The 23391-nt window shown below is 38.4% G+C and overlaps 1 non-coding gene across 1 annotated transcript; it reads right to left on the reverse strand.

Annotated features, from left to right (window-relative positions):
• Window positions 1–19472: 19472 nt before the first annotated feature.
• TRNAR-UCU (transfer RNA arginine (anticodon UCU)) lies at window positions 19473–19546 on the reverse strand. Its single transcript has one exon. It is a non-coding gene; the product is annotated as a tRNA-Arg (tRNA).
• Between the last annotated feature and the right edge of the window lie 3845 nt (window positions 19547–23391).

The following is a 23391-nucleotide window of genomic DNA, read 5'->3' on the forward strand; positions in this document are numbered from 1 at the left end:
TTTAAAATACTTAGGTATAGCAAAGACTTACTTAAGCTCTGCGGTCTGTTTCTGATGTTTATGGATATTCTTTGAATAATTTAAGAAATACAACAAATAATTTATATCAAATAGAAGAAAGAATTGATAATAATTTCTTAAAATTTATTAAGGATATCTGATCGTGTATCAAGAGGTAAATCTATTGAAAATATAGATGTTCCAGAAATGGTTAATAATGTAATCAAGAAAGACCATTTTTATTTGAGTCTATAGAAACAAATACAGTATCTACTCAAACTGAAAATATTCAATTAGATAATATTAATTGAATATATCCTTATTCAAAGCCAGTTCTCGTAACCTTTATTCAAAGCCAGTTCTTGTATCCTTATTTAAAGCCAGTTCTCGTAACCTTTATTCAAAGCCAGTTTTGACCAAAATATTCACCTTATCTTACAAAATTGATGTCAAATGACCTTTTTATTAAAAAAAAGAAATATGGCCAGATGGGTTTAGAGCGAATTTTTTTTTTACAACAAAGATTGCTATGGCGCAACCCGTTTGGATTGGCCGAATAGGTTCTTATTAATCGATTGTTATTATACAAGAATTCTTGTATCGCTCATGCAGATCTTCCATCTACCGGAAACCAAAGGATTCATTGCTTTTCCTTTTTTGTCGAACTTGTATAAACACAACCCTATTTGCACCTATCAGTTACGAACTTGCTATTGTTATGAAAGACAACCCCTAGGCTCAGTCACAGCAACGAGTACCGAACCGTCGTTCCCACGGCTACAGTACCAGGAGTTGCTGCTGAGCCAGCCCGTTCAAAACAGTACTTCTGTCTAGCAGAAACTATTAGCGACATCCCTAGAACAGTATTCGTATCGTGAACCAATGGCCACTTTTCCGGTCGAAGGAAATGCCTAATAAATAGTCAAATACTGCACTCTTTAGCTACTGTACTCCGGAAACAAAGTAAGGGAAAGCCCCGTACGTCAAGAGCTGCACTGCTATGAATCAAAGACTGTCTGCTCGCCGTTTCCGGCCAGTATTGCGGGTTCAATGGCTTTATACGAATTAGCTGTTTTTGACCCATCCGATCCCCAGAAATGGAAATTGTTAATACTGGCACTGTACCTTAAGTGGGAGATGGAATAGCCCGCATTCATGGTTCGAACAAAGTAATGGCTGGAGAATTGGTAGAATCTGAAGATGGTACAGTAGGCATCGCTTTGAATTTAGAATCTGATAATGTTGGCTAAGTACTGATGGGCGATGGTTCGACCATACAGGAAGGGGGTTCCGTAAAAGCAACGGGAAAAATTGCGCAAATACCAGTTAGTAATTCTTTCTTAGGCCTTTAAGCCAGTAAATGCTTTGGCCCAACCGATCGATGGAAAGGGTCAAATCCCAGCTTCTGAGTCTAGATCAATTGAGTCTCCCGCACCATATGGGAATTATTTCAAGACGTTCCGGTGGCGGAAAACGACCCGAATCTGCAGGAATTCGGGAAGGTTGAAGCAATGGCCAAACCTCCTTGAGGCTACAGCAATAACGTCATAAGCAATGACACTTAACTAAAGCACTTTATCCTCGCTTTCCACCTTTTATCTAGGGTTAGGAGGATCACGCGCCATAATGCCGGATCTCCATCTTTCTTTGTTGGTTGCTCTCCAGTCGCAGAATTATGAATAGTTTCACTAAAAATAAGTTTATTGGCTTGAAAAAAAAAATGAACCAATCCTTTAGCCTGGCAACCTGTACTATTTTTGCTGCCTCCAGCAACCTGTTGCAACTAACTTCATATTCAGGATGAAACAAGACAATTATGCCAGATAGTAAGGAATTACAAGTTTTCTGCACTAGAAAAAGCTAATAAATGGACTCGACCCATTATATATTTTTCCAGTAGTCATTTTAGGGACGTTTGCATGTACTGTGGGTCTTGCGGTTCCGGAACCATCAATGATTGGTGAACCAGCAAATCCTTTTGCGACTCCATTGGAAATATTACCCGAATGGTACTTTTTCCCTGTCTTTCAAATACTTCGTACAGTTCCCAATAAATTATTGGGGGTCCTCTTAATGGCGTCCGTACCGGCGGGCTCGTTGACCGTTCCTTTCATAGAAAATGTAAATAGGTTCCAAAATCCGTTTCGACGCCCTAAAATCTTAACCACGAAGGCACCCGCTTGCCCAAAATAAAATGAATTAGCCGGATTGCTGCTTTATGACACTTGCTAGACCTATAAAAAATGTTATGATCTCCAGACCTATAAAAAATATTATGATCGCAGAAAACAAACATAATCAATGCGATATAGCCAGTCTTTGCTATGGCATGCGATAAGCCATATTCGCGATCAGCTGCATTGTCTGGCCTGGCAAAGCAATATGCAGCGATGGCAAGCGATTGGCGCGTAGGCCTTTTAGATAGAAAGTAACGAAAACATGCAGAGACAGGAATCAGCCAAAGAGTGCGGGAGATTGATTGCAATACTTATCAGTCAAATAGTTAGAAAGTTGGCCTGCTATGATTTAACGGTGCTAACCAAGTGGAAGAGCCGTCACTCTTAGGATAAGAGTGACTCTGTGGGATAACAAGCTGATCAAAACATCTTAGGGAAGGTTTAGCACCTCGATGCTGAAAGCCATAATCAATGCGCTAATGCCTTTTAGTTAGCGTGCTATGATAATATATATTTATTAATCTGGTTGTTTTTTTTTACCATTATCTTTGTCCCTGCAATCATGATCATTAACCGGATTATGCGGTTTCTTTTGTTTGCATTTCTTATAGCTATTATTTGAATTAGTATCTTGGAGTGAATTGCAAGTTTGTTGCTTAAATTGGCTTTTATCTAAAGCTTTTATTTTTTCAGCAAATATTCTTTGGTGGTTAAAGTATTTTGTAAAGTTAAGAAAGATCCGTAACCATATTTCTTTTTCAATAATGCAAATGCAAAAACGGGCTCAATAAGAATCTGTTTTTCTGGAGTTCCAAAGGCTAGCATGACATCGTTATGTACGTAAAGACCTAGAGTGTGGAAACCTAGAAATAAGCTAGCCCAACTTAAATGGGATATTATTGCTTCTTTATGCTCCAACATTCTTGACAATACATTGTCTTTGTTTTGTTCCGGATCATAATCCCTAATGAAGAATATGGCCCCTACCATGATAAACCCAGCAATATATTGGTGATGGGTATAAAGTGGGTGGTAAAATCTTGTGCTATAAAAGCATAAGCAGGTAAGGCGAATCCAAACAGCAAACAAAGCACAACTATGATTCGTTTATAGGATTTGAACCCGGTTCGAAGCCATTCCTTTGACACCTTAAACTGGCAAATTCTACCGTGGAATACGCAATCACGAAGGGTAGGATAAAGCTAAACATCCCTTTGATAGCTAGGTCGCGGGTCTGCTGCCTAACGGCCTCTAGTCTTCGCTTATCCACAAAATACCGTACAGGAAAGGTTGTTATGCGGGTAGGGAAGAAAAGCAAGGAACGGACGACTTGGGGGACAAAGTAAAGATAAAGGGATTGGATGATTTTTCTCTGAAATTTTTATTCATACCCACATGCCGGATAGTAACAATTTTAGGGAATTTATCTTATCCTTAAACTTATTAACCGATCTTTTAAATGGGCGTAGGTTTGCTTGCATAGGACTAGCGGGTATGTCTAACTCTGATCAATTTATACTTTCTTTCGAAGATTCTGTTATTAAAATAGCAGTTTCTATGCTTAAAGCTTATTCGAATCCCAGTCTTCCTCCAGCTCTAAACGCTCTTTACATACTCTGTCATAATGAAGAAAAGGAAAAAAAGAAAGAAGGTCTATTAAATAGAATAGTAATGGAGACTATATGGGACTTAAGTCCCGATTCTAATGAAAGTCAATAAATTCTAGGGAACATTCGATGCTTTCTGGGATTAGGAAAAACTTTCATTTATCGGTAAGAGCCCCAGTTTTTTAGATAAATAAAGTAAATTATCTAAAGCTAAAACGACGAAATAACTATCTATGATCAAAAATGAATGCCCAGTCGGGGCTGTATGATTTGAAATAGGTTAAATGCTATTATTACGATTACTATCATGGCTAGATGACTTTTTGTGCTTAAGTAGCCCATGTTTTCTGTACTCGATTAGCATTCGGTAGATCATCCAACTCTAAGCAATATAAGTTATTGGTGGGGATTTGGTTCGTTAGCTGGTTTTTGTTTGGTCATTTAAGTCATTAGTGGTGTTTTTTTAGCTATGCATTATACACCTCATGTTGATTTAGCTTTCAACAGCGTAGAACAAACTGCCAAACTTTTTATTCTTCTTTCTTGCTTAACACGACGCTTAAACCGTTTTTGACATGATCGGCTTGGTGATTAAACCAAACCGATTTAAGGGTCATTTAATAAGAATTTATTGTATCACTTATAGGTTAATTTAAACGAATCTTCCGTGTTGCACTAAGTTACTCACGGAAGTATGCATACATTCTGAAAACGTTTCGAGGTAAACACCCATCCAAATAGGTAGAGTCAGAAATCCGGCGTTGAAACTGTAAGCTTAGTTCAATGGGACGAAATGAAAACATTCTCCTTGCTTACCTTAAATACGTAACCTAATAAAATGCTCTCCAAACCGGGCCAGATAGTTTCCTTTCACTCGGCTCACTCACCTAAACTCCCGTCGCCATGAGTTTAGATACCCGAACCGCAATTAAATGGATTTCAGCTCTTCGTATGAAGGTCTCTATACAGTAAAAGTAGAGAAGTGGCTTTTGCTTTGAACTGGTTAGATTTCGTAAAACATCCGATTGTTGTTCTATTTATTGCTTTCATCCATTTGGATTTGGAGTCAATGCGATGATATCATTTAAGTGTGCAACGCCCATTCATGATGATTCATCGATGTCTATTGATTTAGGCTCTTTCTCCGTTACCCTACACAAATGGAACTTACACAGATCAAAGCCTTTGGTCCCCGACCCTAATAGCAAATCACCGTAAAAATACCTAAATTACCTGCCCTTTCATAACTAGACCTTTAGAATTGCATATAGCGTACTTGCTTATAGGAGACATCAAAAGTATGCTTTATCTAGCTTGCGTACAGAATGACGTATAGAAATTATGAAAAAATTTCGTAGCTTACCATACAATTTCAAATAAGCCCCTATGGTCTATACGGAAATGAGGCCTCTGTACTCCTTAAGAACACTGTTTTGAAAAGGTTTGGTTTTGAGAATGCGGCTCTATCCTTTAACGGAGGCTAAGCGGCCCTTAAGTTTTATATAATCAATAAAGGCTTTGCTGTATTTCATTTAGCCGTCACCTCAGTTATTGACGAGATGTTTGGTTTTGGTTGGGTTTAAAAAGATACTATGAGTCCTCTGTTCTAAATTTCCGAATCTACGGTTATCTAGTTTGCCGGTGCTACCAAAAACTCCAATGCTTACGTTATTGACGTAAGATCTTGAACTCAAATGAGTCATATTAAAGAAACCAGTTGTGCTTCCAGCATTGACTTCATATCGAAGTTGAGAACTCATTATGCCCTGCCATAAATGCGTGAAGTCTATATCATGGTAAAGATAACGCTGTGATATAACCAATTGCTTAACTATTGGACCAGACCAGGCGCGTTTAAGTCATTGCCTTATTTAAGTTTGCCTTCGTGAGTTAACCACTCGACTGTTTCTTGGAGACACGGTTAGAGAGGAAATGGTTAGCAGCCCTGTCCTTTTTTTTTGCAACAAGCTATGTTTCCCATTGAGGTAAGTTGCTTTCGTTTCATCGCGAGCACCTACAACGTAGTAATTAAATCGTTTAATCATATATTTATTGGGCAGTATAACGGCCACCTCTCCACAAACAAAGGGTAAAAACATAAATTCTTCTCTCCTATTCAAATCGGAAAATTTATGTAAATATTTAGATCTTAGACCCCCAAAAACTACACAATTATATAGCCAAAGGGAATAGGCTGCGCCTAAAACCATTCCAAGTGCTGCCAATGTAGCCACAAAGCTATTTTTCTAAAAAGCTCCCAATGGAATAAGAAATTCGCCAATGAAGCTGCTAGTACCAAGTAGGCTCATATTGGCTAAAGTAAAAAATGATGGGATGATAGAAAGATTGAGCATAGTACTTACTAAACCTCCGTAATATCTGACAAGTCAAGTCTTATATCGATCATATAGAGCACCAACACATAAAAAAAGAGCTAAAAAGACCAATCCATGACTCGGCATAAGTAAAATGCTACCTTCAATTCCCTGTACGTTTAATAGAGTGAAATACTCTCCTTAAATCAATCAAGGTCATTCGATTCCTCCCCAAACCGTACAGAATCGTTGCCCATCATACGGCTTTTTAACCCCATTTCATTTATCAGCTGATGTGTTTTGCCTTTAATTGCTGTTAGTATCTAGAATTAGTTGCCAGGCAGATAATATTTTATATGCATGTAAAGTTACTTGTTTTGCACTTATAGTTAGCATGTATTCGTTTTAATCTGTCGCAGTCCCTGGGAACGCATGACAGGGCTTTTAGCTTTCCTCCATCTTTGCCTTTCCAGCCCATTATGCATTAGCATTATTTAACAGCCGCAATGTGTTGATGATACATTGGTATATTGATAATATGTAATTTCTGTAAGGCTTGCTAAGATCATGATCTTTAGTCCTACCGAATAAAGATCCTGATTGTCTTTTTTCACCCAAATCTGGCCACATATATTTACGTGATATTTACAATATATGGAACAATAGAGAGGCAATCTGAAATACATTTCTGGCGTATCTTTACCATTATGACAGATCTTAAAGGCTTGCTTACCAGATTCTATTGATTTGCGCATTAATTTATCTCCTAGGCAAAATCATTCGACTCAGGAGATGGCTGAGTCTAAATTCATATAAAGCTAGACAAAAAAGAAGTTTCTAGTCTATGTTTCAAAATAAAAATTTCCTGACTTCTTTTCTCAGAAAATGTAAGGTCAGCGATTAGGCTTTTTCTCTTTGCACGCATATGTGAATTTTCTACTTCAGATGAAACCTAAAAAATAATTCATATGCAGCCGCATCATATACTGGAAAGCATTGTCTTAAACAATAGACTAGCTAAACTTACTATCTTTTGGTGTAAGATTAGGTGCTTGTAACCATATGTTTTGGTTCAGTAAGTTACAAGCCCATGTCATGTTAAGAGTAAATGGTTCCACAGACAACATCACTATTATGAAGGCCAGAAACTTAAATATTCACACTAATATTGTATTGAGCCCATTCTGTATGATGGCAAACAAAAAATTTGTACATAGGGGTATGGAGTAATATCCGCAAGGATCATACGGATATATGGGCCCCTTTCCTTCCACTGAATGTTCCAGCGCTTTCCGTCTACATGGCTCCTTAATGAAAGTTAGGCAGGTACTATGGGCTTCTGATTTCCAGCCATACGCCCTTCGCGAAGCGAATGAAGACTGATAGTGTTTGAAACGTCATACATAAGGTATCCTTTTAAATTTAGGCAAAGCAATCAAAGGTTGATAAAAAAAAACACATAGCCTTTGAAATACTAACGCACAATAAAGTTAGACCGTTTGCTTGCTTGCATGCAGGTCGGCAGCCAAAATAATTACTTTATTTGCAAGGGTTCGCAGTTTAGCCAGATCTCGCCTTTGTCACCTATAGGCTGTGACGTCTAGAGTCGTTGTTCATACATTTTCTTTGTCTTCGATAAAATGAGTCCTTTACTCTCCCACTCGTTATGGCCTTAGCACCTAGTCTCGATGGCTGATGGGAAATATAGTGGTTTATATGTTCTTGTTTTCTTGCGTATACCGGACACGTGTTTTGGAAAGTATTGTTTTGGAAGTGACTTTAATTTGCCTGTCTAGGCTCAACTCGCTTAACGTTGGCGGACTTGCTTGATTTGATTAAACAATCTGAAAAGATGTCGGGGATATTAAGAAATGTCTTAAAGCATGTTATAAGACTCAAATCTAAGTATGGGCAACGCCATGCATCTTTATGAGGCTTCCATCAATTCAGCGAAGGTAAAAAGTGAACTGAGAAAACCGTCTCTTTTCCGAGCTTCAGTAAATGAACAATCATCTGGTTGCTTAGTGAGCCACGTGCTTTACGCTTTTTTTCTTCGCAGACAAAGCAGCTTAAAATGAACCCATATCGCTAACATCTTTGTTCATTTTGCTTTAATTTTCGATTCTCATTGCGTAAAACCAACTAATAAAGTGTTACACATATTCGCTTATAAAACTAGCAAAGTCTCCTTAGCTGATCTTTCATCTTTAATAGCAAAACAATAAAGTCAAACAAGCTGGCCCCGCATCCTATGCAAATACTTCATTGCCAGATTATATCAAGCTGCTTTTACAACATGCTATGTTCTCTATTTTATTGTTAGAAGGTTGATAAGTTGCACGCTCGGAACACAAAAATTAATTGAATATGTTCATAATTATAGGTAACTATTAGGCCGCCCGACTAAACATACCAATAGTCACGAAATTCATATAAGCTACCGAGGAGTAGGCAATAATCTTTTTTAGATCGATTTGTCTTATGGTAGTTAAGGACGTATATATGACTGCAATCATGCTTAAGGTATAAAGGAAAGGAGTGAAATAAAGCGTCGCTTCAGGAAACATGGGTATGGAGAATCTTAATAAACCATAGGTTCCCAATTTTAAAAGAATTCCTGCCAAGATTACAGATCCAGCTGTAAGTGCCTCTACATAAGCCTCAAATAACCAAATATGAACTGGTACCACAGGCACTTTTATAGCAAAAGAGACGAAAAGGGCAAGCCGTAACAAAATTTAACATCATTCACTAAATCCTGTAGTTAATAATACATGTGAATCAGTAGTTCCTGCCTGGAAAAAAATCAATAAAATAGCTAGAAACATAAAGACGGATCCAAATAGAGTATATAAAAAAAACTAATATACCGCTCATATCTTTCTTTATCTAAAACCCCATACTCCTATAATAATGGGAGAGTCAAAAATAGGCCCCTTATTTTACTTTAGGAAATAGGCCAAAAAAAGGCTCCGATAAGTACCCAATCCCTGCTCAAAGAACCATACGTGATACTTTCGCATCATATGGCTCCGTTTTAAGATAGCAAATGACCCGGCTCTTGTTAATTGCCCGTGATAACCGCTCTTGGTCTTGAAATTGAATCCATTGTCATGATTCTATTTTTTTCCGTTTTTAGGCTCACCCTAGCAAGCATTTCTCAGGCCTTTTATCTAAACCTAAAATAGAATGGGTTAATGAGTACATCATATTATATCATATATGTGTTTTCTTGTTTTGCTTGTAAGCTTTTTTTGGATATCTGGCCAGAAACCAATCAATTTTAGATGCATGGGTTTTCTGTCCGCCTGCCGGCAAGTTAGATCATAAACCTTGCCTAATTTTCCCTTAAAAGGGAAGCCCTTTTACTGTTTTGCTAGCCATATACATGAAGCTTTTACGAATTTTGTTCATCATGTTGTAAAAGACAAAGGTTCATAGGAAAGTAATTTTGTTTTCTGAAATTAATATATTAAAGCGCGGTTGATGTGAATTGCTCGAATTTGAGCCTTTCGCTTTTCTGTGCTAGGGTGAACCCTTTTTCTATCCATCATTCATAGGTCCTTAGAGCAGTTAATAATTAAACTAGGAAACCCTTGCCATAAAAGACCAGCCGGCCAAACGGGCTAAAAGTGGCAAATTATTGGACCCTGACAATCGATAATCATCCAAACTTCATAACATAACACAAGCCGTTGCAATATTTGCAACGGGCCTCTTAAAATGCCTTAGCTGTCGACACGACATAGGCTAGTTTGGTAGGCTGGACAGACTTTCGTATTCTCATTGAAATAAAGTTTTCCTTTTCTCTAGCTTGAAAATGTTTTGTCAACAGGCAGGCTCTTTAGCTCTAATACCTCTGCCGAAAATTCCTAGTTACAGACGCGGCTGCTTCATTTGCCACTAGAAAGGTTGCCGTATCTGGAATTTCAAGGAAGCGCCTATCCAGACAAGTATACAATCTTTTGCTGCTTTCAAAGGAGAAAAAAAATGACCTTATAAACCCATTCTCTTATCTTGTTCCATTTTAAAGCTCCCTTAATCAAGTAAACACCATGTGCCTTGTCAGCCCGTTATCTGCTTCTGAGCAGATAACCTAAACAAACGCTGTGGCAGCAATGTTGTAATTATTGAAGCTCGCAATGCGTTTGCATGGCTTTTGCTACACTTAAGAGATTTTGGTTAAAAATTTACCTGCTCAACCTTTGCAAGTAAATGGAAACTCCTATGCTATAAACCCTCTATGTAACCAAGGGACCTTTCCTCTACAGTTAAGTGATTACATTTGTACCCTATAGAAAGTAAAGTAAATCTAATGGAAGGTGCTCACCCCTTGACCCGCTGGTATCTGCTGGTTTATTTTGAAAGGATTCTATGGGTTTTTAGCAATATAAGTAAAGTCAACGAGACTAATTTCTAAACCTGTAGTCAAACTCATTGAATGTTGATCCACATGATCGCATATATTTTGCCCGTATATGCGGTCCATTTTAGGCTTTATTTATATCGTTAGCATATCCTTTTTTTTTATCATCATGATAGAGGATAATTTGATATTATGTTCCCGATTGGAAATTAGGAAAGTAGCTTTGGAAATACAATAGAAACTGCTTCCTATATGATGTGAGCTTTCTTATAATCTAATCTAAATTAAATAGGCCAACTTATTATTAAAAAAATCCTATCTATGTAAAAAAACAAGCAGTGCTTCCGCAATCGAGATTACTGTGAAATCTTGTCCTTTCATTCCATTATGTTCTTCTCTTTTTGTCTCTACTTTTTATGCTGGTCGTTTTGCTTTTTGAACTTTTTAGATCTTAGAACCGCTATGACCGGTTCACATCTAATTTCAGAAGCCAAGAGTAATCTTTTATAACGAGTAGTATTGAATGCTTTAATTCTTTTATGGCAACTTTTGTTATGGCCGGGTCGCCAAAAGCAACCCGTTAAGTCTTCTTTCGAGATCAGGACAAATATCTCTGTTGACTCCACAAATAGCCGACGAGTTTACGTCCATCCCCAGGCATCAGATACAATCCGTCACCCTTGTAGCCGTCATCTGCAATTCGCGCAAGTGTGCCCGCACCCTATATATAATCGTTGCTTTTTCGTGACGAAAGTTCCCTGCCTGAAAGCACCCTTTTCCGCATGTCCATACGATATTTAAGTAGGCAAATCGGGATCTCAGAGTACCCATTCGACAAAGAACTTCCCGCCAATTGCAAATAGGTCATCTGACAGATTCGGCAATCAATACTGTGCCTACACACAAGACTACCCTTTACTAAAAGCTTTGCGGGGATAATTCGAATCCAACCGCTTAAAAGAGTTTACTGCATAAAGCTCCTGTCCGCAGGGGGCTTTATCCCGACGAATATCAGAGGCTCGGCTCCACACGACATAGAGATTAACACGCTTTCAAAAAAAACGTGAAAAAGTAAGATATCCAACATACGAAATACAGCAATCATAAAAAATTCACCAATTAAAAGTGCTATTACATACTCCTTTCCGAAACTCTCAATACTAAACCAACCTACTAAAATGCAAATGAGAATTAAAAACGTAGTCAAGACTACCAAAAACAAAAAAATACCATCCATACCTATAACAAGGCTTATGTCTGAGTAGGGAAGCCATCAAATGATTTCCACAAATTAAAATTTGGCTGTGGAATTATCAAATCATATCCAAAAGACTGAAAAATACAGAAAAGTCATCAAAAAAGCACACGAACCAATAATTCATATCCGTCGTATTTCAGAATCAGGAAAGACCAGAAAGATAATGCTTCCTAGCAAAGGACACAAAATAAGACCACTAAGATGGAATTCCGCTAGTAACGTCATTTCAGTTATCCATTCAATCCTTCCCCCATCTCTCTATCTTCCATATGCATGAAATTCAATGAGAAGAATAAAAACCGGCACCCATTATGTATTCTCGGCTAGCTATTGAATCTATACAGCAGTGCATTCTGACAATAGCCAGAGCTTTAAATTGGCTATTCGTAAAGGTTGATGATGATTTCTTAGTAAGTTATTAGCTTTTACTAACAACCGTAAGCGGAACGGCCACTGGCAAGGCGAATCATCTTACATTCCGGATACCAAAGATTGTTATTATACAAGAATTCTTGTATCGCTCATGCAGATCTTCCATCTACCGGAAACCAAAGGATTCATTGCAGGAGAGTAAAGTATGGCTGAAAATAGAAGGAATTGACGAGAAGCTAACGCTTTAGGTAAGTACGATAGTCATTACAACTGTTTTTATTGGTTTTTTAGTGGCTTTTCTCCTTATTGGTTTTTGATATAGTCTCCTGAACTAGTGCTTTCCTCGGAACCAATGCATTTAAAAAACGATGTATTTACTTTCAAATAAGATTGACTATATGAAAGACATATTTGATATGATTTTATCATTGCCAGAACCTATGCATTTACCATAGATAATATATTTACTGAAACCAGAACCCATGCATTTATCAAAAACATAGCCAATGCATTTACCGAAACCATAACCAATGTATTTGTCCCATTTAACTCTTATAAACAGTTTAATTAGAAACATCTTTTTTTATTAAGAAAGAAATATGGTACAATGCATTTACCGAAACCATAACCAATGCATTGGATCTTCTTCTTTTTCTTTAAAAACAAATGTCCTTTGGTTCTTTCTTATCCCTTTTTCACATTGTTATACATATCCATCAACAGCTTATTAGTAAGTATTATGAGATAGAGAAACAGTCCATCAACACGTTGAACATTATGAAACAGTCCATTAACTTATTTATTGGTAAGATATAGAAACAGTCCATCAACATATAGACCATCATAGCCAGGATCAATTTCAATTTTTTTTGATTTTTCGATGAAGAGGTTTAGTTTGTCGAAATAGAATCTTTGCCTGGGGAGGTTAGCTTACTCCCCGTGCTTACAAAATGGAAAATTGAATAAATTTCGAAAAAGTCAAAAAAACCGCAACTAATAACATCACGATTCCAAAAATATAAACTTAAGACAGATCTAAAATAAATCCGAAATCTTACCATAAATGACAAACCCCATTACTCATATAATAAGACAAAGCTAAAAAAATGAAATTTACTAGGCCTAAGATAAACCAATGGAAATGCTTTCCAACGAAGAAGGCACATTAATAATAACTTTCAAAAATAAGGCTAAAATGACCAACTTTCAAAAAAAAAATACCAATTAACAATGCAGCAGCCAAAAAAGTTCCAAAGATTCTATGAAGGATAAATAAGATCGAAGTAAGCTATGGCTTATAAATAATAATATGGGGTGATAAAGGTCGATCGATTTACATCCTATTGGCTTTGGTTCAAAAGGCTAAAACGCTTTAGCACTTAAAAAAGGAACTTGCGTCGGCTTTGCCGGCACAAAGTATGTGCTCAACATTCATGAAAATTGCTCTGTCCATCGGAAACCAGCCAGATTACATTTTCGATTCCTGCATACGAATTCCTAAATAAATTCATTATCTACCTTATGCCAAAAAAAAATCAAACAAAAAAAAACAGATAGCGTCTCGAAAATAAAGCAAATACGAAATTTCTATGATAACGCAAATAATTGCATAGTTGCTCTGGCTCTCAGACAGAAAGCAGCCAAGGTTAATACAATAGATTATTTTAATTAATAATGCTAACATTCCTTATCCATTTGATCGAAATAAATAAAAATCCTCATGTCTGCGTGTTTGTTTGGGCATAAAATGAATTTGTTAGCCATAGGCATCGATAGTTTAGTTAGTTGAGCTCCAACGATCCCAATGAATGCCACGGGCATTGATAATTAGTTGAGTCCCAAAAGACGAAACAATAGCCTGTATCATGGTGCAGTCTTTTGAGGAGGAAATGAATCTATCCTTACATCCTAACTACCGTTGAACAAAATAAAAACCTCTATTCAATTAGCTCAAATAATGAAGGCAATTAGCCCAGTCAATAAAGTGCCTCGTTTACGTGGTTCGAATCTGTCATTGCCCAAAATCCAAAGACACCTTAGTTTCTATTGATTTCAAATAAAATGATCAATTACCATGCTTAACCTTTTCGGTCAAAAGGGCCAAACCAAAAAGAAGGAAGGAATTAGTCAAGCCCCCATCCCTGCTCCAGGTACAACCCATTCGTTATTCGGTGAATTTATTTAAAATACAAATAATGTCAAAAAGGCCATCATCAAAGCAAACAAGGCAATCGCTTCGAAAAACTCGGGGTGTGTAAATCACTTCTTCCAAGACTTGGAAGAGTGAGCAGGAAACCGAAGTGCCAAATAAGTATGAACTCTCCCTGAAAAGGAGGTGATCCAGCCGCACCTTCCAGTACGGCTACCTTGTTACGACTTCACTCCAGTCACTAGCCCTGCCTTCGGCATCCCCCTCCTCGCGGTTGAGGTAACGACTTCGGGCATGGCCAGCTCCCATAGTGTGACGGGCGGTGTGTACAAGGCCCGGGAACGGATTCACCGCCGTATGGCTGACCTTAAGGCGATTACTAGCGATTCTGGCTTCACGCAGGCGAGTTGCAGCCTGCAATCCGAACTGAGGCCGAGTTTCTGAGGTTAGCTTGCCCTTACGGGGTCGCGACCCTCTGTCCCGGCCATTGTAGCACATGTGTCGCCCAGAGCTAACGGGGCATGCTGACTTGACGTCATCTCCACCTTCCTCCGGCTTATCACCTTTGTAAAAGTCTGTTGCCGGGTTCCAATTTGAGTAATGGCAACTAAACACGAGGGTTGCGCTCGTTGCGGGACTTAACCCAACACCTTACGGCACGAGCTGACGACAGCCATGCACCACCTGTATCCACGTTCCCGAAGGCACTCCTTTTTATCCATACCCTTGGGGTTATGCTTGTAGTTTAGTTCGTTCCTTTATTAGCCTTTCATGTCATTTTGGTTCCTTACGTTTGGCTTATTCCTTTACTAGCCTCCCATATTACCTTAGTTCTTTACTAAAGGCTTATTCCTTTATTAGCTTTCCATTTTACCTTAGTTCTTTACTAAAGGCTTATTCCTTTACTAGCTTTCCATTTTCCAATGCAAGTTTAGGGTCATGGTTTTCTGATGTTAGATTTAGTGTTTTTGCCTTAAGTCGTTATTTCAAGCTGTTCCCTAGTGTTTATGCTTTATTTTTACGTATGGTTTGCAATGCCAAAAGTTGGATTAGCAACACTAAAAGTTGGATTTGCAAAGCCAAAAGTTGAATTAGTGCAACGTTAAGATTAAGAGTTTCAGGCGGGTAATGGCAATTTTCTAGTTTTTGTATTTTCCGTATGGCTTGCAGTCATTATTTCAAACAATCTTGTATTGTATGGCTTGCAGTCGTTATTTCAAGCAATTTCCTAGTTTTTATGTTTGTAGTATGGGTTGCAACACTAAAAGTTGGACTTGCAAAGCCAAAAGTTGAATTAGTGCAACGTTAAGATTAAGAGTTTCAGGCCTTGAATCCCGTCAGCTAGCCTCGTATGTTTGGTTACGTTCCTTTCATTAGCTCCAATGCTCATCCTAATGAGAATAAGAAACGGTTAGTCCTTTTATTAGCTTTTTAGTTACAATTTATGTGTATTAAGATTTTTGTGTTAGGTTTGGAGGCAAGGAAAATCCGGTAAACTCATTTGAAAAGGCGTTATCGTTAACAACCATAATAGAAAAGCCAGCACTATCACAACCATCAGAAACAACGGATATGCTAGGAAAAGCAGTAAATGTAGTAGAAAAAGCATCAGATGTAGTAGAAAAAGCAACTACAAGTATGGTAGATGTAATGTCCAACTATCCCTGGTATTTGTAAAATTCAATGATTATAAACCTGGGTTGTTTCACTGGTGTATTGATGGCTATTTATCTATATAGTAAAAGAGATGGAGGTGGAGAAGGAGAAGGAGAATATGATGATAGTGATACTAATAATGGTGGGCTTAGTGCTATACCTAAAGCAAAAAGGATGATTTCGGAAGAAATGAGAATAAGAAAATAGGGTGCGATAATGGCAGACCCTCGTGATAACTACTCCTTTTCCTACCCGGGATTGAGGCCCCATAATAGGGAAGCACTCGGGTAGGTATTCCCGCTTTCAGAAGGCTTTGAAAGGCTTTCGAAGGCTTAGTACTTCCAGCTTTAAGCTTGCTTAAAGGCAGTAGCCTACGGAAGTTCTTCATTGAAAGAGAATGCCTTAAAGGTCTTCTTTCAAGGCCTCGCCAACGGTTCCAGAGCTTGGAATAAAGGCAGTAGCCTACGGGATTCCCTTTGAAGGCTCCTAAAGTTTAGGAATTCCAGCTTTTTTTCAAGGGCTTAGGCTAGGTATTCCAGCTTCTTGGGCAAGAAGGGCAGGGCTTGGTAGGGGATGCTGGCAATTTCGGGGTGATTGCCAAAGGCGTAGGAATGCTCACTAAGGGCTGGCACGGCACACAGAGGCTTAGCTTGCCGAAGTGCACAGAAGCACACGAGGCACACCGTGGGTGGACCTTCTGCTTTCAATCTATGTATTTGCTAGCCCAGCAGTGAGAGATCATTGACCTTAGTTTACTTGTGTTTCCCGTTACAGGGCTTAAAAGTTGCCACTGGAAACTGTCTACCGGCCAAGAATCACATTGTTCCTGCTGAGGGAATGGCTGGGCTAGCTGAGTGCCATAACACCTGTGCCGAACCGAACTTGCTGATGGAGATCGTATCAATTCGGCAAATAAACGTACCGTTCCATGGAACAGAAAACAACTGTCGAGTGGATTTCTAGCTCTCTAACCCATTCAATCCTAACTCTAAGATGGACCCTGGCGTTTGCTTGGGCAATGCCCGAGCCACTGAACCCGAAACTGCATGCAGTTCCGAGTCTATATTATCCCCAGCCAGGTCATTGCCCGGGGCACCGCTACATATGTTGGCAACCGGAAGTATTCATTTGCGAGCATATATGGCAGCTGGCTTTGACAAGCGCTGATTGTCCTTTTTCCGATAGCTTACTGTTCCGTGTGTGCCGATGGGTTGGAATGACTTGGTTCAGTGCCATGCGTAGTGGCATATGCCTTAGGTGCTGGATTATTGCACATCCGAACGAGACAGGCAGGACACTCGCCGAACGGACAGGCAGGGCACCTGCGTTGGAATTTCTGGCCGAACCCGAGGCCTCCCACGTATTAGGAGCCTTAGACTTAACCATAAGTCCAGCTTAGATACCCGTGTGGCATGTCTAATTCCTCGAGAACCAGCTCTGGTGGCAGGGTAGTCCACCCTAAAAACTCTTTAATAGTCCCTTTCAGGTCCCTTCTAGGGTTCGCTATGGTTGCAGAACCTCTGGGGAACCAGTCTTGGGTATACTGCCAAATCGTGGTAGGAAGTTGCGAATGGCCGTTGTACAGGGCACTTTCTCTGGAAGTACCTTGTAGTTCCCTTCTTAAATAGGCAGTATAGCATGTAACACGTTTTTTATCATATTTGCCGCTTTGCTAACAGTGCTGAGCAAAAAAAAGAAACCCTTAGCGATAACTTTATGGGGCTGTATGCGATAGAAAATATACGGATTACGAAACATGCCCGCCATAAATCAATTGCTTCGTCATCGTAGAGAAGCGAAACGTCACAAAACACGTACTTGAGCTTCGAATTAATGTCCTTAAAAGTTTGGAGTATGCCCACGTGTTTCAACAAGAACACCAAAAAAACCTAATCTGGCTTCATGTAAGATAGCTAAAGCACGTTCAAGCAATCGACGGAATATCATTGCTTACACCCTCGGCGAAGGTCATGATTTGTAGGAGCATCCCGTGGTTATGGTTAGAGGAGGTAGAGTAAAAGATCTGTCTGGTGTAAATCACCATCGCATCTGAGGAGTAAAAGATCCGTAAGGAGTGCCGGGTTGAAAATAAGGCAGATTCAAGTATGGTGTAAAAAGACCTAAAGCTTCAATACGAATAAACAAGTCAAATCAACAAATGGTGACTCTTTTTGTCCATCCTCCCTAAACTGGTCTAACTTATTGGAAATTGTATCAGAACGACCGGTAAAAAATCCAAAGACAAAGAGCCATCTGCCTTAATCCCATTGCAACTCTCCTTATGTACCTTCAACAGGGCTTTTGTCATTTAAAAGAGGCCGCAAGCAAAGCACATACAATTGTTCTAATAGATTCGGCTATGTTTGGAAATTGGATATTAGAGAAACAAGGTTGGTTAATAAACTAGTTTACTCCCTTATGACCGATGGTAAGAGAACATACTCTTATGCTATTGTTTTCCGGACCTTTTGTCCCCCTTTCCAAGCTAAACCTAATATTCATGTTATCACACTTTTAACTAATGCTATAGAAAACATTAAACCTACCTGCGAGGTCAAAAAAGTGAGAATCACAGGGACTACTCGTAACGTACCTAAGATTATTGCTAAAGAACGTTAAGAAACCCTAGCTTTTCGTTGGATCATAGAAGCAGCTGTCAAATGAAACACTATAAACGGAAACGGCTAGAGTTTGAGTAAATGTTCATCTGCCGAAATACCGGATGCTTATCATAAAAGGGGAAATGTTCGTAAAAAGAGAGATGACCTTTACGAACTAGCAGAAGCCAATAAAAGTTTCGTACATTATAGATGGTGGTGAACGATTAAAAATACGTAACGGGCCGGGGTAAAAAACTGTTAGACACTTTGGCAGCACACATCCCGGCAAAATCAATTCATTATTAATTCATCAGTGAACAATAAAAGAAAATTATTTCGGATTATTTGTTTCACACTTTGAAATAGATAATAATTCATTTTTGCCATAGCAGGCCAACTTTCTAACTATTTGACACTCGACTGAAGGGAAGAGGGAAAGGCAAAGTGCAACGATTTGAATGGCGTTCGACCCTTTATGCGATTGGAAAATTCCATGGCAATGGTTCCGCGAATTTGAAAAGTTACCGCCAGAATGGCCAGCCCGCGGATTCCGCAACTGCCATCGTTAACATTAGTAAAGCGAGTGATTGACCCATCATATCATCCAAATAAACAGAAAATACTGGAAAGTTCAAATTGACAGTCAATGGCATTGACCCAATTAACGTCGGCATGATAATGATATTTCTTTTATTTGGTAGAATTTCCCGAATACCTAAAAGAAAGAGAATCATGGAAAATGTCAAATATTTGACCAGATCCGTAAGACAAGGTCTTTTTTCGTTTCCTAAAAATCCGAGCATTGGTTCTTTGTACTCATGGCTGTTTCAGAAGTGAAGGGAAGGCAGGTAACCTTATATATTAAGCGAAAAGTGACCGAAGCATGAAATTGGTTCAGTTGAAAATAGTTTTCACTTGCTAGCCCTAAACAAAAGCAAAGCATTCCCTATGGTATATGATCTAATGACTTTCCGCATCCTACAGGATTTGAACCTGTGACCTTCAACTTAGAAGGTTGTTGCTCTATCCGATTGAGCTAAGGATGCTATGCATTATAAACACTTCTAGGTAAATATGACATACTTAAAATCTGTTCCGTTTCAAGGGGCTTTAGCCACTTCTTGATAATCCGCTCTCTGTAAACGAAAGGAGGTTTGAAGAAGTGGCACTTGGGCCTGACTATGATGTGCCCATAGCAAGCAGAAAACATATCCACGTTTATCTGGCAACACGTCGAATAGGACATGGTCCCTCAATTTAAACTCCGATTTGCTTTCAGTTTGTATATATAGGGGCCCAGAGCAACCAGCAAATTCACCTTAATGCGGCTGCTAGAGCACATCCTTAGGGAGACATGTTGTGCTCTGGATTTGCTTTGTCTCAACCATCGATTCGAGATGAGGGCAATACAAGATAAATATCTACTTATGTTTCCGGATATTCCGCCCGCTATTAATGGCGCCCAGTGTTCCATCCTAAGAAGACTAATCTCGGGAGATAAAATGACATGTAAAAGAAAAAATGGGGCAAACCCTAAACCAAGCACATGGCGATTCTATACAGGAGGCATGACCTGAAGCTTTACGATATATTTGGGTCAGACCTTTCTTTTTTTCGGTCATCTAACGAATGAAATCCGATTTCGGCGACGAAACAAGATCAAGTTCATGAGCTTATTTTCTTAGATCGAAACAAGCGTGCCCTCGGAGAGTACGGAAGGCTATTCGAGTAATCAGCGCTTTAGTGTTCGCGAGCTCTTTTAGCATCGAGGACAGTGTTTCTTCAACAAGAAAAGAATGAGTTTAGGATTCGACAGTTTAGATGGTATGAGAATTGGTTTAAACTTTAAACCAGATATCACGATATATGGAATAAAGATTAAGACAGTACAATGAATAGTATGATAAACAGGATGTTAGCCATCTGGTAGTTTTATTCAAAAAGATCGGGGCGAGAAGGGTTCAACTCCATTTTCTCCGGATGCAAGACTCAAACTTAAATAATAATTTTACGTGCTATCGCTGGCTTTCGCGCATACTAAGCAAATCACCTTAAGGCGCTATTGGAATAATCTTTTTTCTGCGAGATTGGATGGCACCTTAACTGGATCCGTGATAGATTTTATTTGATGGTTAAATCGTTGATTTTGATGGCCTAGCTAAAATGATGCCATTCTTGCTGTTTACTATTAAAGTCATATAAGCTGGCACACCTCTTGACGGAATTGCTTTGCCTTGGTTCATCACCTTGCTAGATTGTCTAGCCTGGTATGTTAAGGCAAGATGGGCGATTCGCTTAGATCACCTAGCGGCAATGTCAGGCCTGCTAAAGGACACGTTTTTATCCTCATTCATTTCACTTCCTCTCCTCTCCCCAGGGGATTAAAACACGTGGCTACGAACCATGCTGTCGAGGGTTCGAATCTCTTTTGTTTCAGATTATGTTATTTGGTAAACGTGCCCGTAAGGATAACCATAAAGTGAATAAAGATAAAAGAGGCCGGAATGAACGGCAAACAAAGGTAAAAGATCTTAAAGTCACAACGCATCGGTTTCAATTCCTTTTCCCTTTGAAAAGAAAACCTTTTTATTTCAAAACGATTTTTTCGGGTATTGGATAAATAGAAAGATATATGAAGAAAATTAATATGAAACTAGCTTATTGGATATACGCTGGCCCTGCAAACCCATATTAGTACTTTAAGAGTAGCCAGTTCCTTTAAAAATGTACATGCTTCCCTTAAAAACATTTCAATGTAATGCGTTTTATGGCATTTTCGACAACGTTTAGTTATTGCATGTTATAGCTTTAAATATGTTGTTTTTGCCTAAAAAAATAGGATATGGCTCGTCAATACTTGGCCATTCTATGGCTCGTCAGTACCTTGTGTTTTATAACTTTAACCACGTTATTCTTTAGGCTAAAGTTATTTAGTTTCAAATAGGATATGACATGTCAACACTTTGCCATTAATGTGTTTTATGGCATTTTCACTAATACCTTGTTTTCTAAAAAAGGTAAGTTCTTGCATTCTATGGCGTTTAGTTTTTGCGTTTTATGGCTTTAAATATTAAGTTCTTGCCGGCAAGAAATAGGATATGACTTGCCAGCACTTTGCCGGCACATGTGAAGTAATTGTTTCAAGGACTTTGATGGCAAAACGATTGATTAGTGCATCCGTTACCAATACTTATATGAAACAAATCTATACAAACCTTTCAAAGCAATGCTAGTTTATTTTTTTTATCTTCTATTCGATTGGTAATGACTGTTTCTTTATGCAAGAAAACGGATGTTGGCTAACGACACTATAAGAAAACCGCTTGCCAAAGAGCTTTAGCGTATCAACGACAAAACGTCACTTAACTGAATAGGAGTCAATAATTTATTATGTCTTCTATATCAACCTAAAATCGATTTCTAACAATAAAACGTTTTATCATCGGCAAGGCCAAAGGCCCACTAACTAAGGACCAGTCTAATCGTTGATTCTTATAGCACTGAAGAACTTATTGTTTGAAAAACGCCATAAAACGCAAAAACGTTAGCCATAGAACACAAGAACGACAAGGTGTTTGGAAAGCACCATATCCTGGAACGCAAAAACGACAAGGTGCTTAAAAAGCTAATTATGCTTGCTTTTATCATGCTCGCATCCATTATGCTATTTATTTTATTAACTGTTGAATTGATTTGGCATAAAGTGCGTTTTATCATCCAATTCTCTCAACAAGGTCAATATTGCACTGCTTTAATATTTATACAAATGTTCTCATAGACTTAAGTAAATTACTATTTTTTAACATTCTTTAATAAGTTGAATATGGATTAGATCTTCTTACTTGTTTCAGATGATAAAATAGAATATCTAATACGGATATAGTTACTAAAGGTACAATAATATATAATAATCAATTCCGTGTTGAATGCTCGTGATATGCTAAATGAGGCCGATTTGGTTCTTAATGGTGTCCTCTACTCAATGCTTAGATGGTTTAATAAACCGACAACAATTTCACATATATTGAGAATAGCCAGTAAACAAATAAACACATGCCCAAAAAACATACAAAAGTAATAAAGCAAATGCCTTAGCACACTTATTTACTGTCAAATCTTAGAACTATTTAAACATTAGCAACTAACGAATCCTCAGCCAGGATTTTGATCATAAAATATAAGGCCAGGTGCCTGCCTATAAGTCCCTTTCGTCTAATGGTTAGGACATCGTCTTTTCATGTCGAAAACACGAGTTCGATTCTCGTAGGGGATAAGAAAGGCGAAACATTTTACGTGGTTTCGTATATAAATTTTTGCCTTTCCTAAGATTGGTGGTCTGAACTTGCCAAAATCAACTGTCAATTGCAAATCAATGATTCCAATTAACTCAACAGCCAAGGTGCAAAGAGAGCCAGCGAAAATAGCTTAATGGTAAAGTATAGCCTTGCCAAGGCTGGGGTTGAGGGTTCGAATCCCTTTTTTCGCTATAGAAGCCACAAAAAGGTGACACATCTGCTTTTGAGGCTTATCAGTTCGTTATTTCAAAGGTGAGCTTTACATTTCTGTCTCTCCCCTGCAAACTCATGTAAAGTTATTCTAGTAAACTTAAGCTATTACGAATCATTCTTCTTGATCACAGAGATCTCCTTTATTATCCCACAATGCAACGTTATCATTGATGTTTTGTTTTATTGCAAACTTAAAGTAGATTACATTAAATGATAACTTAAAACTATTAAGCAATGCAATGCGTTGCTTTAGCTGATATTCCTTTTATTGCTACTTTAAAAATTACAGTAATTTCAATGTATTATGGAAAGCAACAAAAAATGGAGATGACGTTAAGTCAGCATGCTTTTGTAGCTCTTTGTAATTTAGGCTATAGCCTGCG

Source organism: Lygodium microphyllum, unplaced genomic scaffold (assembly GCF_053477565.2).
Source record: "Lygodium microphyllum isolate KBCC unplaced genomic scaffold, Lygodium_microphyllum_v1.1.10 scaffold_42, whole genome shotgun sequence".
NCBI classification, from domain to species: domain Eukaryota; kingdom Viridiplantae; phylum Streptophyta; class Polypodiopsida; order Schizaeales; family Lygodiaceae; genus Lygodium; species Lygodium microphyllum.